A 17,916-nucleotide genomic window follows, 5' to 3' on the forward strand; every position below is an offset into this window, starting at 1 on the left:
GAGGCGGTTGAGAGAGAGAGAGAGAGAGAGAAAGAGAGAAAGAGAGAGGCGTTGTGCAGTGGTTAGGCCATTGGGCTTAAAGGTGAGAGGCCTGGGTGTATATCTCGCACTCAGCCATGAAACTCATTGGAACATCATACGCAAGTTGTCTGACCTAGTGCGGTTGGAGGGAGGTGGTAATTCTGCTGAAGATCAGTTGCTGGAAACCACAGGAGGGGAGGGTGCTTTTGGGTCCCACTTGCAGGTTTCCCCAGGCATCTGGTTGGCCACTGTGGGGATAGGATGTGGGGCTAGATTGGTTACTGGCCTGATCCAGCAGCCCCTTCTTATGTTTGTTATGATGGGGTTCTTGTGGGGATAAGACTGGACACACAATGATACAGTCCATGAGCTCCTAAGAGGGAGGGTGAGATACAAACTGTCATGTAAGTAATTGAATCTAGCACAACTGTTAGAAACTTGGATGCCTAAGGTTGGAAAAGCATCCAGTTTGGAAGACCGGAGGGATCCTACACTCAACTGTTGCTGCATCTGACCTTAATAGATTGGAGAACTAAGCCAAAACATATCAAAATGAATTTCAACATGGACAAAAGCAACGTTATACACTTAATCAGGAAGAACCAGATGCATAGATAATAATAATTTATTATTTGTACCCTGCCCATTTGGCTGGGTTTCCCCAGCCACTCTGGGCAGCTTCCAACAAAGATTAAAAATACATTAAAATGTCACACATAAAAAACTTCCCTAAACAGGGCTGCCTTCAGATGTCTTCTAAATGTCAGGTAGTTGTTTATCTCTTTGACATCTGCTGGGAGGGCATTTCACAGGGCAGGCGCCACTACCGGGAAGATCCTCTGCCTGGTTCCCTGTAGCTTTGCTTCTCGCAGGGAGGGAACCGCCAGAAGGCCCTTGGCGCTGGGCCAACACCCGGTTTGCCAGTAGTACATGTAAAAAGGATCTAGGGGGTCTTAACATGACTCAGTGATGTGATGCAGCAGCAGCAAAAAAAAGCTAATGTTCTTCTAGGCTGCATCAGCAAAGGTGTCCACATCAAGGAAATAGTAGTCCCGCTCTATTCTGCCTTGGTCAGACCACACCTGGAGTGCTGTGTCCAGTTCTGGGTGCCACAATTTAAGAAGGATATTGACAAGCTCGGACGTGCGCAAAGTTGGGCAACCAAGATGATAAAGGGTCTGGAAACCAAGCCTGTTGAGGAACAGTTGAGAGAATTGGGTATGTTTAGCCTGGGGGAAAAGGAGACTGAGAGGAAATATGATGGGCTCCTTCAAATATCTGAAGAACTGTCACATGGAGCATGGAACAAGCTTCTTTTATCCTGCTCCAGAAGCTAGGACCCAAATCGATGACATCAGTTTACAAGAAGGGAGATTCCAACTAAACATCAGGAAGAACTTTCTGACAGTAAGAGCTGTTTGACAGTGGAACAGACTCCCACAAGAGGCGATGGACTCTTTTTTCCTTGGAAGTTTTAAAGCAGAGCTTGGTTTGGGATTTAGTTTGAGGTTTTAAAGCAGAGCTTGGTTGGGGATTTTCTGACTGTTGGAGCTGGCCCCACATGGTTTTGTGGTTTTTCAGACGTCCACCCTGGGGCAGCAGCTGGGGAGGGGTAACTGAGGGGCCTTGCCCCCCCCCTCATTTTTTTCCAAGGAGATCCTGCAGCAATGTGATCCTCCACCTCACCCTGTCCTGAAGGGCAGGAGCATTTTATGCCACTCACCCTGGATGGCATGAGGAACCACATATGAAGCCAGACAGAGCCGGTCACAATTACTGATTTATAGAGATGAGAAATGAACCATAGAGAAGGAACTGGTTGGAACCATCTGCATGGGCGATAACCATCCGGAACAGCTATACCTAGGGGGCTGATCCATATCCGTTGTGTTGGGCTTTCTTTAAAGCTGGACTTTCCGAGCACTGCTGGGATTCTGAACAGGGAAAGCATGGGAGGAACATCTTTATGAGCACAGCTTGCATATGTGAGAAGAGAGAGAGACTCAAATGGGGCTATTTCCACAGAGTAAAAGCAGCCTGAGACTTGGCTCTGCAGTGGATGAGACCGAAATTAGTGGGAACCTTGAGAATGAAAGCAACCAGGTGATGCTGGGATTTGTAATGTTATGTAAACCTCAGATTTCAGGACAGGTGGTTTTAATAAGCTCCGATAAATGATTATCAGGATGATACCCATGGCTCGATAATCCCAGTTGGCAATGCAGAGTCCATGACAAGCAGGAGAAACTCAAAAAGGAGTTACTAAACAGGGCAGAATTTTTAAAGGCAATTCTACCCAATTCCTGCTCTCTAAACAATGCAGAAACGAAGATGCAGCCTGCCTTCGAAATTCACACTTTGAATTTTGCAACACCGTTCTCAATTCGTATAATGTGTACAAAAATGCACATACTACATGGATAAAAATGTAGTTTATTTAGAAGTGTTGATAGTTGCTGGGGAAATTTCTATTCACCTGTGTATAAAAATACGATTCCCAGAGTTCCCAGGTCAAAGGGATTGACAGTTAAATCTGGGAAAGATTGTGACTTCCTATGTGCTGTTAAGAATCTGCTTTTATCACTTTTCTCAAGTTTAGGTACTGCCCTGTGAAACCAAAGAAGTTTCCTGGTTTGGGACTAAGTTTGGGGAAAATTTACCAGAATGGGAAGGCGTGTGAGAGTTCAGCAAGAGAGCACATGAATTATATATACCAGCTGGCGAATTCAATCCCTGACTTAATCCCTTAAATAAATGGAAAGGCTGCATAGCTTGCAAAGATCTGTTCCTGGAAGCTTGCAAGGGCTGTAGCCAATAGATCTATTTATTTATTGGATTTTTGAAAAAATGCTGTTATGGTCACTGATGATCTGACAAGGCACTTTCATAGGCTCAGTAATGGGGTTTTCCCAATTGTTCTACCACTGTGGGAACTTCAGCTAAATCAACACAATGCCAGGGGATTCCCTGTCTCAGTGAACACATTCAAGCCCCGATTTCACCCACCCCACTCTCTCAGTCCCCCATATTCTACCCTGTTCCCATCCCTGCATTAACAGAAGAACAATACATTACAGTATAAGGAATGCAGACCATGTATCTATCAAAGAAATATAACCCTTCATATCAAACAGAATAAGGGGGGAAACAGAAAGGCAAGTGTCTTTTAAAAAAACAAAAAACCCAAAGGGTCACCCTCTCCCCCCAAAACTCAGACCAATGTGAGCAGCGAATGCTCAGTGGTTACCGAATGCTGGGTGTAAGAACTGATGGACCTAAAAATGAGTTGAGGGGGGAAATGACACAGCTAGATTTGTAATCTATGAGAACAGCAGCCAGACAGGGTAGGCTTAATCAGGTGAGATTTCACCTTTTTGCACCCAGAAAGGGAAATCTAGCCACAATCTCTGTTAATAATTGGCTTGAATCTGCCAAAGGACTGCTCAGCCCTGTGAGGTAAATTAAGCTGAGAGTGAGTGAATGGCCCACGGTCACCCAGTGAGCTTCATGGCTGAGTGGGGATTTGAACCCTGCTTTCTCGGGTCCTAGTCCAGCGCTCTAACCACTGCACCACACTGCCTCTTGCACACAGATACACACAGAGCTGGTGATGATGGGTTTTAACAAAAGGCATTGTCACAAGCCTTCCACCCCCCCGGCTTGGGTTTGCCCTTTGGAAACACACCCACCTCCAAGCTTTTCCGCCTCAACACTCGTCCTGTGGGTCGCTTTGTTGCTGCTATTTCAATGTGTGTTTATTTGCTGCCTCTTTTCTTTTGAGCTGTGCACTTCCGGCACTGAAATGCAGAAAACCTTTTACCTCAAAACCACCAAGTTGAATGTTCTGCGAAGTGTCTGGCTGCTGGAGCGCAGTCAGAGGAAGAAAGGCTGAGGTGTTGAAACCTGTGGTTGATTTCTAAGAGGGGGTGGGCTGAAGCCTACCAGGAATGGAAACCACATCCCAACCCATAACCTAAAAGCCATCTCCTTTAACCTTAGGCTTGGAGGGACAGGTTGCTCCCCTGCACATCTTCAGAGGGCCTTTTTGTTTTGGGAACGGGGGCAATTGGCAGATCCCCAGATGGCTCCAGCCCACCGGCCGGCAGCCGGTCGAACTCCAGTCCTTGGTTCTGCATCAAAACTGTGACTCAGAGCTTCAGAAGCTGAGCACGCAAGCCTGTAGAGATGATAAACTCTTCGCGGCGGAAGGGCGGACAAAGGCATATGTAAAGCATATTTACAAGAAGTTTATTCAGGACAAAGAAAACATGTCTGCTCTCCTTCATGCCCAAGCAAGAAGCGGCATAAAGCAAAAGCTATACACAAACGGAAGTTCCCAGCAAGCTGTGCTGGAATGTAAACAGACAACAGCTCCACACAGCTGTTTAGGTGGAACAGAACATCAATATCCTACCACTTTCTTCCTGCCTCGCTTCTTATTTTCCAGGACTGAGCCCCAGGTATCAAGTACAACTGCTTCTATGGCTAAAGGCAGCAGGTTGTGGGGCTGACATTTTCTGGGGATGCTGAGCTTTGGGTAGGGTGGCGACTTATGCATCACCAAAGGAAGGCATGTATTTGCATAAAGTCTGCATGTGCTAGTAATAGGTGCAAATGTAGAAGGAATTGCTAGGATTTCCAAAGAAATACAACCTAGCTCACTGGAGCAGGTAAGATGGTAAACTGGTGACCTGCTGCAGGCCTGATGCATCTGCTGTCTGGATGTACTAAGTAGTGGTGGGCAGCTTCAAGCCCCTCCTGCTTCCTCCCCGATAAGGTTCTTTAGCTTTAAAGCAGACAGCCCTTCAAAGAGAGGACCACGGCCCATGGAAAGTGAATTGGGTCAAGAGGGTCGTTATCTTTCCCCCAGCACCATTTTGTGGGAATGTTCAGGGAGGCAGGAGAGGATATTTTGTTTATTAATATCTTTCCTAACTTGCGCTAGCAAGTTCTATAACTTAGCAGAGTTTTACATTCCCCTTTTAAATGCACAGAAGATAGCGGGTTGCAGGCTTGTTTAAGCCTCTCTATATTAGGTTCCTGGTAATTTCCCTTATGTCCCTCTTAAAAGAATAAACACGCCACAATCTTGTGTAAAGTATATAAAAGAAGTTTACTCACATCATCTGTTGGATCTCTGAAGGCAGACTTAGTTACAGAGTATATACATGTGGAACTATCCCATGAGTAGGCAAACTAAGGCCCGGGGGGCCAGATGCAGCCCAATCACCTTCTAAATCCGGCCCACGGACGGTCTGGGAATCAGCGTGTTTTTACATGAGTGGAATGTGTCCTGTTATTTAAAATGCCTGTCTGGGTTATTTGTGGGGCCTGCCTGGTGTTTTTACACAAGTGGAATGTGTCCTGTTATTTAAAATGCCTGTCTGGGTTATTTGTGGGGCCTGCCTGGTGTTTTTACACGAGTGGAATGTGTCCTTTTATTTAAAATGCATCTCTGGGTTATTTGTGGGGCATAGGAATTCGTTCATTATTATTTTTTCGAAATATAGTTCGGGCCCCCACAAGATCTGAGGGACAGTGGACCGGCCCCCTGCTGAAAAAGTTTGCTGACCCCTGATCTATCCCATATGTAGATAATCCCAGTGTGCCGTGTTGGCTGAGAGCCAACAGAGCAATTCTTGCTAAAAGCTGCTCCAACGACGGAGGAGGTCAAAGAGAGAGGGCATGCTACGTGACTTGCCTTTTTGTTACCTGGACAGGTAAGGTCACACCCCCCTCTAGTCACATGCAAAAGGAAGTATGTCCCAGCCAGGAGGAAACCAGAAGTTTTCGACTGGCTGGACCAAACATTTTCCCTGCATGTCCACTCTAGGAAAACACGGAATGTTCTCCTTGACTGCTACTTATGTATCACATCCCACACATTTCCCTAATCAAACTCCCCACCCACCGTTTCCATTGTGCAAACTGCAGTTTTGAGGATTGGGACATGTAGATAAGGAAAACAGAGGCACTAAAAACGCTGAGGGGGCCTGACTCAGTGTCTTGACATCGTGCACGCGACATCACACAATGTCCTGATGTCACATGTGCGATGTGCACGATGTCGCTCTGCACCTGGCACCACATTCAGCCTTGACAATGGGAGCCCCCGGTTCCCTTAAAAAAAAGTTTGAGGGGGCCCAAAGAGCCTTGCCCCCTCTGGAGCCGGCGCCTATGCAGGAAAACTTTACCACCAACCTCTTTCCTCAGCATCGTAGTACTGATGTGATTCACATTTCCCCCCTTCTCAGCTGTTTCTTTTTTTAAGTGCAAGACAGATGCTATTCGCGGGCACGCACACACACACACACACACACTTACAATGTCTCATGTCCCAGAGGTGTGCTCAGCTTGCAGTAGCAACTGGGCTTTTAGTGTTGCAGCTCCAGCCCTCTAGATTCAATCACAAGCTAAAACTAGATAGGCACCTGAAGCCATGATGTTTAAGGGCCTATTGAAGACATATTTATTCCAGGTTTTCGGGGGGGTGAGGGGAGTGACTCAGCACCTATGGAATATTAACTGCCTATTTGCGGAGCAGAGATTATTTTATTGTTTTCTATAAACGCTGGTTTTTGTGTTCTTTTGAGTTTTCTAAAGATGTTTCTGTGGCTTTTAGGAATTGGCCTCTGGCCATGATGCAGTTTCTAAACCTGTTAAATAATAAATACCAGATGAAGATAATAAAAACGGCACATGCCGCTGGGTTACTGTAAGAATTATTAAGATTACATATACAGTGGTACCTCGGGTTAAGTACTTAATTCATTCCAGAGGTCCGTTCTTAACCTGAAACTGTTCTTAACCTGAAGCACCACTTTAGCTAATGGAGCCTCCTCCTGCTGCCGCGCTGCCAGAGCACGCTGTTCTCATCCTGAAGCAAAGTTCTTAACCTGAAGTAATATTTCTGGGTTAGCGGAGTCTGTAACCTGAAGCGTATGTAACCCGAGGTACCACTGTACCACTGTAAGATAAGAACAGAAATCACGCACAGGCAGCGCGGCAGCAGCGGGAGGCCCCATTAGTGAAAGTGCACCTCAGATTAAGAACGGTTTCGGGTTAAGAACGGACCTCCGGAACGAATTAAGTTTGTAACCTGAGGTACCACTGTACTAACAACCCCACCCAATATTTAATACGATTATATCTCATTGCTATCAATAATACTTAACAACATCTTATTCCATCCTTTTATTCTCCCAGCAGCTCAGTTACAGTAAGAGTGGTTAAATAATATTGGTTTACCAAAGGAAGCCCACAAAGAGTCACACCCAGAGTTGTCTCATTTCCATTTTTTTCCCCAAAAGCACCTTGTTTTCCACTTTTCACCCTGGATTGGCCCCATGATTACTTTGTTGTAGTGAAAAGTAGGTAAAAGTACAATGTCTTGAACAGGAAGTGCTAGCATCTCGTTGGAACAACTCCATTTTCCCATAAGTATTTTGTTTGTTACACTTCTTTTCTTCCAGGCTTCTTCCAAAGAATTTGGAAATTACTTATTAGTTTCCTGCTTTTTACCTCACACAAAAAAAACCACAACATGGCGAGGTATTCTGGGTTGAGAGACAGCGATTGCTCACCGTCACTCTGGCAGCTTCAATAATACAGTGGAACCTCGGTTTTTTAGCGTCTTGGAAGCCGAACGTTTTGGAAGGCAAATGCCGAAAACCCTGAAGCAATTGCTTCCGTTTTTGAACGTGCCTCAGAAGTTGAACGGCTTCCGCTCCGTGTTTTTCTTTTTTCGCAATTGATTTTGCTGACTGCCCAATGCTCCTCAGTTTTTGAACGTCTTGGAAGTCAAACGGTCTTCAGGAACAGCTTAAGTTTGAAAACCGAGGTTCCACTGTAGTAGTAGTAGTAGTAGTAGTAGTAATAATAATAATAATAATAATAATAATAATAAATATACCCTTCCTATCTGGCTGGGATTCCCCAGCCACTCTGAGTGGCTTACAGCATATCTAAAAACATAATAAAAACATGAAACATTTTTTTAAAAACCCAATACAGGGCTGCCTTCAGATGTCTTCTGAAAGTTGTGTAATTCTTTATCTCCTTGACATCTGAAGGGAGGGCGTTCCACAGGGAGGGCGCCACTACCGAGAAGGCCCTCTGCCTGGTTCCCTGCAACTTTGCTTCTCACAGTAAGAAACCAGCAGAAGATCCTCAGAGGAGGACCTTGGTGTCCAGGCTGAACGATGGGGGAGGAGACTGGGATTTGTGATGGGGATTTGAACCATGGCTTCCTGAGTCTTACCATTGAAAAACCACACATTTCAAGCCCTGTGATGCAACATTCAACCGTCACAGCTTCCCCTAAAGAATCTGGGAGCTGTAGTTTGCTAAAGGTGCTGAGAGTTGTCAGGAGACACTTATTTCCCTCACAGAGCTACAATTTCCAGAGTGCTTGAACTTTGAATCCCTCTTCTCAGAGAACTCTGGTATTCTGGCATTTTGAGCACAATGCCATGTGGACAGTGCAAAAAACTGCCTTGCACAAACAGCTGTAATATTTTTAAGCGATAATGTTGTTGTTTTTATCTTGCACATGTTCACACGCTGAAAGGTGAACTTAACTAATTTATAATGATGATTTATTATCTGTCCTTCATTCTAAGGTCCCAGGGTGGGCTGCATGTTCTGAAATGAGATACAAACTTAAAAAACAGCCAAGTAATGCACATAGAAAGCACATATACCAGTGCAAAGCGTGCCTATAACTAAATGCATTAGTGAATATATATAAAAATGTATTGCATCCAGGGAAATTGCTTAGCAAAAAAATTGAGCATATTAAGCAAAATTGCGTACAAAAATGAGCATATGAAGTGTGGAGAACTGGATTTAAAATGGGGAAAACGAGGAACTGAAATTTGCACACCTGCAGTTGCCAAGATATATTTTGGAAACAGGTTGTAAAATCCTGTAGGCAGACTTGTAGGATTATTTTTCTAGCCTATCATTAACCAAATATCCTCCTAGCATTAATATCAGTGGAAGATAGGCAGTTGTACAGGAACTGAGCCTAGCAAGTAGATAGACAGCACAATAGAGCCTTCAGCAAATATGTAATTTTGTGGGGAAGGATGTTTGGACAAAACTTTCCTTGGTATTGGGGTGTCCCCATAGTCATCTGCAAAATGTTGCATATGTATTACTAGCTGTTTCTCTAACATAAACTCTTTTGTATGCCTATAAAAGCGAAACCTGCCGTCATTTCTTTGCTACCCTTTAAACAAGCTACAATTATCAAGGCTTAGGCAGTCCCTATTCTTCTGGTTCCTGGTAAATCACTGTTCTGATCTCTTTTTGTCTTTGACAAATGCTCTGTTAAAATATGGTTGGTGCAAGCAGAGAACATTTTTAAGGATCCGGTTGACGCTTCTCATGGCCACAGAATCAGATCTGGAGGGGACATCAGAGGACATCTAGACCAACCCCCTGCCAATCCACTGGCATTTATATGTATGTTCACTGGAAAGAAGAGGCAACTTCCTATGTTCCTATACAGTGGTACCTCGGGTTACATACGCTTCAGGTTACAGATGCTTCAGGTTACAGACTCCACTAAGCCAGAAATAGTGCTTCAGGTTAAGAACTTTGCTTCAGGATGAGAACAGAAATCGTGCTCCAGTGGCGCAGCGGCAGCAGGAGGCCCCATTAGCTAAAGTGGTGCTTCAGGTTAAGAACAGTTTCGGGTTAAGAACGGACCTCCGGAACGAATTAAGTACTTAAGATGAGGTACCACTCTACTAGAAATATCTCTATGGCCAAGCGACTGTCACTGCAAAAATTCTAATCAAAACTGGTGGGGCAGAGGTTCGGGGGGGGGGGCGGAGGGTTACCCAATGCTCTGTTAATGCTCATTGACTCCAGACAAAGCTTACAGCTCATTCTGCTCTATTTCAGACTTTTGTGGGATTAAGAAATAAGCCACCAGCTCCAGCCTCATAAATCATCCTTGATATGAGAGTAAAGGGCTGTTTGCAAGAATGTGGAGACTTCCGTGCTCTTGCCACCCACAGCTAGTAGCATTAACAACCAACCCAAGGGTTATCAGAAAACACAAACAATTTCGCACCCACACAGAGAGTCAAGTCCCACCCATCTGGCTCTAGGGATTTCCCCAGGGAAAATTCCCTTCTCCTGTCCATACTTTCTCCTTACACCCACACAGAGCAAATATTGATTCCCTGAGATGGTGACAGCCATCTAACCTGAACTACGTGTTCAGCCCCTAAGCTTGGCTGCCCACCCCACTTCCATTATTTCCACCAAACACGGCCCTTTTATTGTCTGACAGCCCACATACTATTTCCCTTTAGAGCCCACTCAGAGCACATTCTTTCCTTCAAAGAATCCTGGGTGCTGTGGTTTGTTAAGGGTTGCTGGGAACAAGAACTCTGCGAGGGGCAAACTACCATGCCCAGAATTCTTTGTGGTGGGAAACGTGCTTTGAATGTGCTTTAAAGGTATAGTAAGGGATGCGGGTGGCGCTGTGGGTTAAACCACAGAGCCTAGGACTTGCTGATCAGAAGGTCGGCGGTTCGAATCCCCACAACGGAGTGAGCTCCCATTGTTTGGTCCCAGCTCCTGCCAACCTAGCAGTACGAAAGCACGTAAAGTGCAAGTAGATAAATAGGTACCGCTCCAGCGGGAAGGTAAACGGCGTTTCTGTGCACTGCTCTGGTTTGCCAGAAGCGGCTTAGTCATGCTGGCCACATGATCCGGAAGCTGTACGCCGGCTCCCTCGGCCAATAAAGCGAGATGAGCGCCGCAACCCCAGAGTCGGTCACGACTGGACCTAATGGTCAGGGGTCCCTTTACCTTTAAGTATGCACCCTTATTTTCCTTACGGGGAGGAGAGAATGCACAGAGGTCAGAAGTCTGTCAGAAGTCAAGTCTTTCCTTGTGACATAACGTCCTGACCCTGAAGTCTTGTCCCTTAATCCCCCGTAAGCTCCCAGTGAGAGGCAGCTGCTGCTTGTGGTTATATTAAGATGAGCATAGGAGCCAATTCCTAGGGGCTGAGGGGTCTTCACCCCCCTCAATAAAATATTTGAGGGAGCTGCTCCCCCCAGTTGATGGTCATTGCCATTCAAATAGTGTGTGTGTGCACATCATGTGATTGATTATGCAGGGCGGGGCTTACCTGGGTCGCCAACGTGATTTTTCCCAGAATCACGTTCCCCTTTCCCCCCTTTTTTTGGCTACACATGCAAAACTGAATGCCCACAAGTTAATTTGGCATAAATTGTGGGCTTACTGTATTTCAGTTTAATTTAGGCCATTGGAGCTCTGGTCTGCTCTAAGTAATAGAAAATATTCTATATTATTCCGGAGATTCCAGAATACCTGTCCTGTGGAGCATTTGCCAGAAGGGAGAATAGATGGCAACAGCTATTTCATGAGCATTCATTTGGATTTGTTTGCAGGGAGATTAGATGACATTGCCTCAAAGCAAGCGTCACATCCCACACCTTTCAGTGCATTTCCCCATCCTTTCCCTTATCACAAAAAGTCTGATTTTGGAAAGGGTGGGAGTGCTGTTGTGCAGAACCTCCCCATCAACGATAACTGTGCAACCTTGATTTGCCAGTTTGTGGCTGAATCCCACCCCAAAATAGGGAGTGTGGAAACACACCCTGAGTGTATTAAGAAGAGCATCTTTCCCAGAGATCATGAGAATTTGAGAATTCCACTCTCTTCTGTGCTGGACAGCCCAAAGAACTCTGGCTGGCTTACTTAGTGACTGAGACGAACAAGAGCAATAGGAACATTTGCAAGATTTCCCCTCTTCACCCTGCTGCTAAAACCTGCAAATAAATCCTGTCATGTTTGGCTTATTTCCTTTCCTATTTTTGCGCCACAAATTTTAATGCAATTTTGATGCTATGTTTTCAACAATTTGTGATTGCATAAAAAAAAAAAATGCCATCGGCCCTGGATCTGGCAGTGGTCACATTATGCGAAGGCTGTTGCTGCCCAATGGAAATTAGCAGACGTGTTCAGTCAACAGTTATCTAGGACAGAGCAAGGGGAGGTCCAAAAGATCTTCATATATCATCCTTTCGAACAGCAACAGCAACAAAGAATAGAGAGGTCTTTCACAAGGTTATTATTGCAAAAGATCACAAGACCTCTGCTTTTTAAATTTTGCATGGAGGTGTAATTGCCCTTGTTGTTGTTGTTCAGTCATTTAGTTGTGTCCGACTCTTCGTGACCCCATGGACCAGAGCACGCCAGGCACTTCTGTCTTCCACTGCCTCCCGCAGTTTAGTCAAACTCACGCTGGTAGCTTCAAGAACACTGTCCAACCATCTCGTCCTCTGTCGTCCCCTTCTCCTTGTGCCCTCCATCTTTCCCAACATCAGGGTCTTTTCCAGGGAGTCTGCTCTTCTCATGAGGTGGCCACAGTATTGGAGCCTCAGCTTCAGGATCTGTCCTTCAAGTGAGCACTCAGGGCTGATTCCCTTCAGAATGGAGAGGTTTGATCTTCTTGCAGTCCATGGGACTCTCAAGAGTCTCCTCCAGCACCATAATTCAAAAGCAAGGCAGTGATCCATGAAGGGGGTAATTGCCCTAGAAAGGACCCCGCCCCCATAGCCAGCCATTTCCCCATAGAAGGGAAAGTTGGAGTTGGAGACTACCAGGGTCTACGGCTTGGCTGAGTTCCAAGGGCCGAAAGAACAAACATGACTGTGGCAAGCAGCCTCTGACTTGCACTTGTCCCATGCCTAGATAGCACGGGGCTGAGCAGTTTCCCCACTTGCCCCATGTTTTTTCTGGCATGGGTATGAGCGGCTATGCCCTTGCCGCCGCCCCCCTCCGATCCCTGACCCTGTCTTGTTTAGATTCTGCTTTTCTGCACCCTCTACACCCTGGGGTCCATCCATGCATGAGGGGACCAGACCTGTGTTGAACGCTGCGCTCTGCCAGCAACACCAGCCCCCTTCCTCCCCCCCTCCTGCTCCCCCTTTGCCACCATCTCTCCCTCCCAACTCCTTGGCCACAACTTTCTCCCAGATTCCTCAACCTTCCAGATGCTTTTCCTAACCCCAGACCCCCACAGGGACCCTGTGGTGAGGCCAGAAAGAAGGAGGGGGGCCCACAGCTTTGCAACATGGCCCACTGTTGACCTTGAGGGGGGGGCTGTGTCTTGAGTTTGGGCACTTTCTCTCACTTCTTAGAAAAGGCTCAGATCCAGACATGGGAAGTACAGTACCCAGGGTCAGGGAAGGTCTTGGAGAAGGCGATGGGGAACCATCCCCAGGCGACCCTTAAGTGGGCTATGTGTGGTATGCCAGTACCCCACATCTCAAGCCCCTCGTGTCAGGACTGGGAATATCTCTTGCCAGGAACCCTGAAGGGCTGCTTCTGCCATGTAAACCAGGTATTTTCAGACCCCTGGGCCCACTTTTAACCCAAAACATGCATTTGGGGGACCCATTTATTAATTTTCCCTCCCTCCATATATTTTCATGGTGGCAGTGCTCCTGTTTGGAGCTGCCTTGGGCCAGGCCACAACCCACCGATTCAAGACCAGTGGAAGCTTGATATGCCAACGGTCAGTGGCGTAGCGTGGGGGGTGCAGGGGGGCCGGCCGCACCAGGCGCAACATCTGGGGGTTAGGGGGCGCAAATCCACGGGTTAGGGGGTGCAAATTCCACGGGTTAGGGGGCAGAAATTACTTGCCTTGCCCCGGGTGCTGACAACCCACGCTACGCCACTGCCAACGGTCTCTGATGCAGAGGAAGTCGGAGATTCCTGTGTCCTTAAAGGGCTTGTGTGGGGAATCATAGGGCAGGAGGTAGGGGGATTTTAATGGTTTTGAAGAAGCAATTTAATTAATGGACTCTAGGAAATAGGAAGTGGCAGATCATTGGGTATGGCTAAGAGGGAAGAGTGTGTGTGTTTTTTTGTGACAAGAACAATGGAGTTATAGGACTCCTGAGATTTGCAAGAACAGAACATTTGGAACCTGTGGGAAGGGGAAATGCCTGAGAGGTGGTGTTGTGTGTGGTCTAGTGTTGTCTAGGTGGTGTCTAGTGTTGTGTGTGTCTGTGTGTGTGTGTGTGTGTGTGTTTATGAGTTTGTGGGAAATTCCCTTATTCCGAATAGGATTCCTCACAAGAAAAGGGAAAAGTCGACAGCTATGTAGATGCCAAATCCTAAATCCCTGGATCCGGCAAGTTTTAAAATATGCCAGGTTAGCCCAGGTTAGCTTCCTGATGAGGTAAATCGCTTGAGTAATGGGCCATTAAGAGAACAAAGGGGACTCTGTGCTAGATACCAAAAGGGTCCTCTCTCAACTTGCAGGTAGTGAGAAGAACAAAAGCCAGTTTTCTAGCAGAACTTGGCAGGGATGTGACTTAGAAGCAAAGCTGAAAGCAGAGGGCCAGAGAGCAAGGCTTGCTTTCTATTTGAATCCATGGCTGCTTGAAGAACACAAGGGAGAAACAAGACCCATATATATCTTTAGGGTATATGGTAAATAATCCATATACCCTAAAGACATCACAGGCTCCTCTGTGCCTCATTCCCAAAAGGAAACATAAACAATATGTATGCGTGAATAGCTCAGTCGGTAGAGCATAAGATTGTAGATCTCGGGGTTGTGGGCTCGAGTCCACGTTGGGCAAAAGATTTCTGTATGCTCAGCGCTAAAAAAAGAAAATGGCGGCGCAAGCACTTGCAGCGGCTCGGCACTCCGAAGACCGAGCCGCTGCAAGAAAATGGCGGCGCAAGCACTTGCAGCGGCTCGGCACTCCGAAGACCGGTTTTCAGTGAGTTGTGTTTTATTTTTATCTGTGAACTTATTGCTGCTATGGACTGTGAACACTCAGGGACAAGTAATTTATAGTCGTCAAGAGCTCTTAAGTATCGGCAGAGAAGGCTGCAGCCAGGAGGTCTCAACCTACAACATTCCAGCTGAGCTTATCAGAGAGCCTCCATATCTTGCATATCCTTGGGATACTCCCCTTGCTCTCCTGGCCAGAAAGAAAAGAAAACGGAGAGGGCGTAAGCAGAAGAGGGGCTGTAGGGCCGGACTACGAGTGAGGCTAAGTAAAAATCCTCACAAGCCTGCATTGCCAAGTCTCCTTGTATCAAATGTTAGATCTTTACCCAACAAGGTAGAGGAGTTGGAACTTATTACCTCTCGGCAGAAAAGTATCCGGGACTGCTGTGTTATGGTCCTTTTAGAGACATGGCTGGATTCCTCCTTTCCACAGGGACTTTTGCAGCTAGAAGGACGCTCAGTAATTAGAGCGGATAGAACCGCCGAATCCGGGAAGAGCAGAGGAGGAGGAATTTGTGTTTATATAAATAACAACTGGAGCTCGGACATTAAACAAATGGACACGCATTGTTCTCCTGATTTGGAGTACCTAGTGGTGAAGTGCCGCCCTTTTTATTTGCCACGTGAGTTTAATGTTGTCATAATAACAGCGGTGTATATACCTCCCGATGCAAATACTACTACAGCTATGGGTCACCTGCTAACTGCTATTAGCAAACAGCAGCGGGCCCACCCGGATGGAGCATTTGTGGTTGCTGGTGATTTCAATCGAGCTGATTTAAGGACTGTGCTTCCTAAGTTCCACCAGTATGTTGATTGTCCCACTAGGGGGGGAAATACCCTAGACCGAGTATACAGTAACATCATGCATGGATACAAGACCAAGCCCTTGCCCAATTTGGGACAGTCAGACCACATATCCTTACTTATGATACCATCATATAGACCTCTCGTACGCAGAATTAGACCATCAACTAGAGAGATACGAGTGTGGCCAGCAGGTGCATCCGAGCAACTTCAAGATTGCTTTCGGAACACTGAATGGTCACTTTTTGTGGAGAATAATGTGGACACATACGCTTCAATAGTACTGTTCTATGTCAAAAGCTGCATTGATGTCGTTACTACCACCAAACAAATACGGGTGTTTCCTAACAACAAGCCCTGGCTAAACAGGGATGTGTATCTTCTGTTAAAGGCAAGAAATGCTGCTTTTCACTCTGGCGATGCGCAACAGTATAGAGAAGCTAGAGCCAAACTGAAAAAGGGCATTAGGGATGCCAAAGCTATGTACTGCCGGAGGATCGAAAAGCATTTTGAGAGCTCCGACCCTCGTCGAGTATGGCAAGGCCTGCGACAAATTACAGGGCAAAATATTAAAAACGAACTGGCTAGCAGCAGTGCGCACCTGGCTGATCAGCTGAATCAATTCTTCAGTCGTTTTGAGGTGGGATCTGGAACCACCGTCACTACAGCATTGGCTACCAGCACATCATCGGAAACTATTACTGATAAACAACCATTTTTATTACAGACCTCCGACGTACAACGTGCTTTTCGGAGCATTAATATTAGGAAGGCAGCTGGACCGGATGGAATTATGGGACGAGTTATTAGGGACTGTGCTGCAGAATTAGCTGGTGTATTTACGGACATTTTTAATCTATCCCTGTTGCAGGGTTCTGTCCCTACCTGCCTGAAGACATCGATTATAGTGCCAGTCCCTAAACAGTCAGTGGTGGTATCTCTCAATGACTACAGACCAATAGCCCTAACATCTGTCGTTATGAAATGCTTTGAGAGATTGGTGCTAGATTATATTAAGGCTGGTCTTCCATCCACTCTAGACCCGTTCCAGTTTGCATACAGAAGAAATAGATCTACTGATGATGCTATTTCCATCGCTGTCCATACTGTACTGAGTCATCTAGAACGACAGGGAACCTACGCAAGGCTGTTGTTTGTGGACTACAGTTCTGCCTTTAATACAATTCTACCAGACAGGTTATTCCTTAAAATGACCAATTTGGGTATACATCAGAAGATCTGTTTGTGGGTAAGGAATTTCCTGACCGATAGGCCGCAGACAGTGAGAATGGGACCTTACTATTCTTCTACTCTAGTATTAAGCACAGGAGCCCCTCAGGGGTGTGTGTTAAGCCCCTTTCTCTATTCCCTGTACACATTTGATTGCACCCCACTGTATAAGTCCAACACAATCATCAAATTTGCGGATGATACAACAGTGGTGGGGCTCATTAGTGAGAATGATGAGGCTGCTTATAGGAAAGAAGTACAGGGGTTAATTCAATGGTGTAAAGAAAATAATCTTATGCTTAACACCAAAAAAACCAAAGAACTCATAATTGATTTTAGGAGAAAGAAAAGTATTTTTACCATTGCACATAAATGGCGAGGAGGTGGAGAGGGTTGGTAGTTTTAAATACCTGGGCATTTACATCTCTGAGGACCTCTCATGGACTGCAAATATTAATATGGTTGTGAGGAAGGTGCAGGGGAGGTTGTATTTCCTGAGAATGCTCAGGGGATTGAATCTATCTCAGCACCTACTTCTGTCCTATTATCACAGTACCATTGAGAGTGTCTTAACCTATAGTATATTATCGTGGTATGGGAGCAGCTCTGAAATGGATAAAAAAGCTTTACAGAGAATAATTAAAATTGCCCAGAATGTTATTGGGCTCCAACTACCAACCCTGGATGAGATCTTCACGTCTCACAGCTTGAAGAAGTCACACAATATCCTGAGAGATCCCACCCATCCTGCTCACAACCTCTTTGAACTGTTGCCTTCGGGCAGAAGATACAGGACAATGAAAACACGAACCACACGCCTTCTGAATAGTTTCTATCCAAGAGCTCTGATTGCACTAAATAATGATCTCAAGGCCAGTTGTAAGAAATAGCAAGCAGTGAGTAGTAAGGAATGAGATAGGTTTTAGGTTATGCTATGCTTCTAATAGGTTATGTTATATTTTGGATTATGTTATGTTTTAATAGATTATGTCTGAATAGGATGAGAGTGTTGGAGATACGTGCGAATGTGTATGTGAATCCGGTCTTGGGTGCTT

This window comes from Podarcis gaigeae (genome assembly GCF_964106915.1).
Source record: "Podarcis gaigeae genome assembly, chromosome: 13".
NCBI lineage: Eukaryota > Metazoa > Chordata > Lepidosauria > Squamata > Lacertidae > Podarcis > Podarcis gaigeae.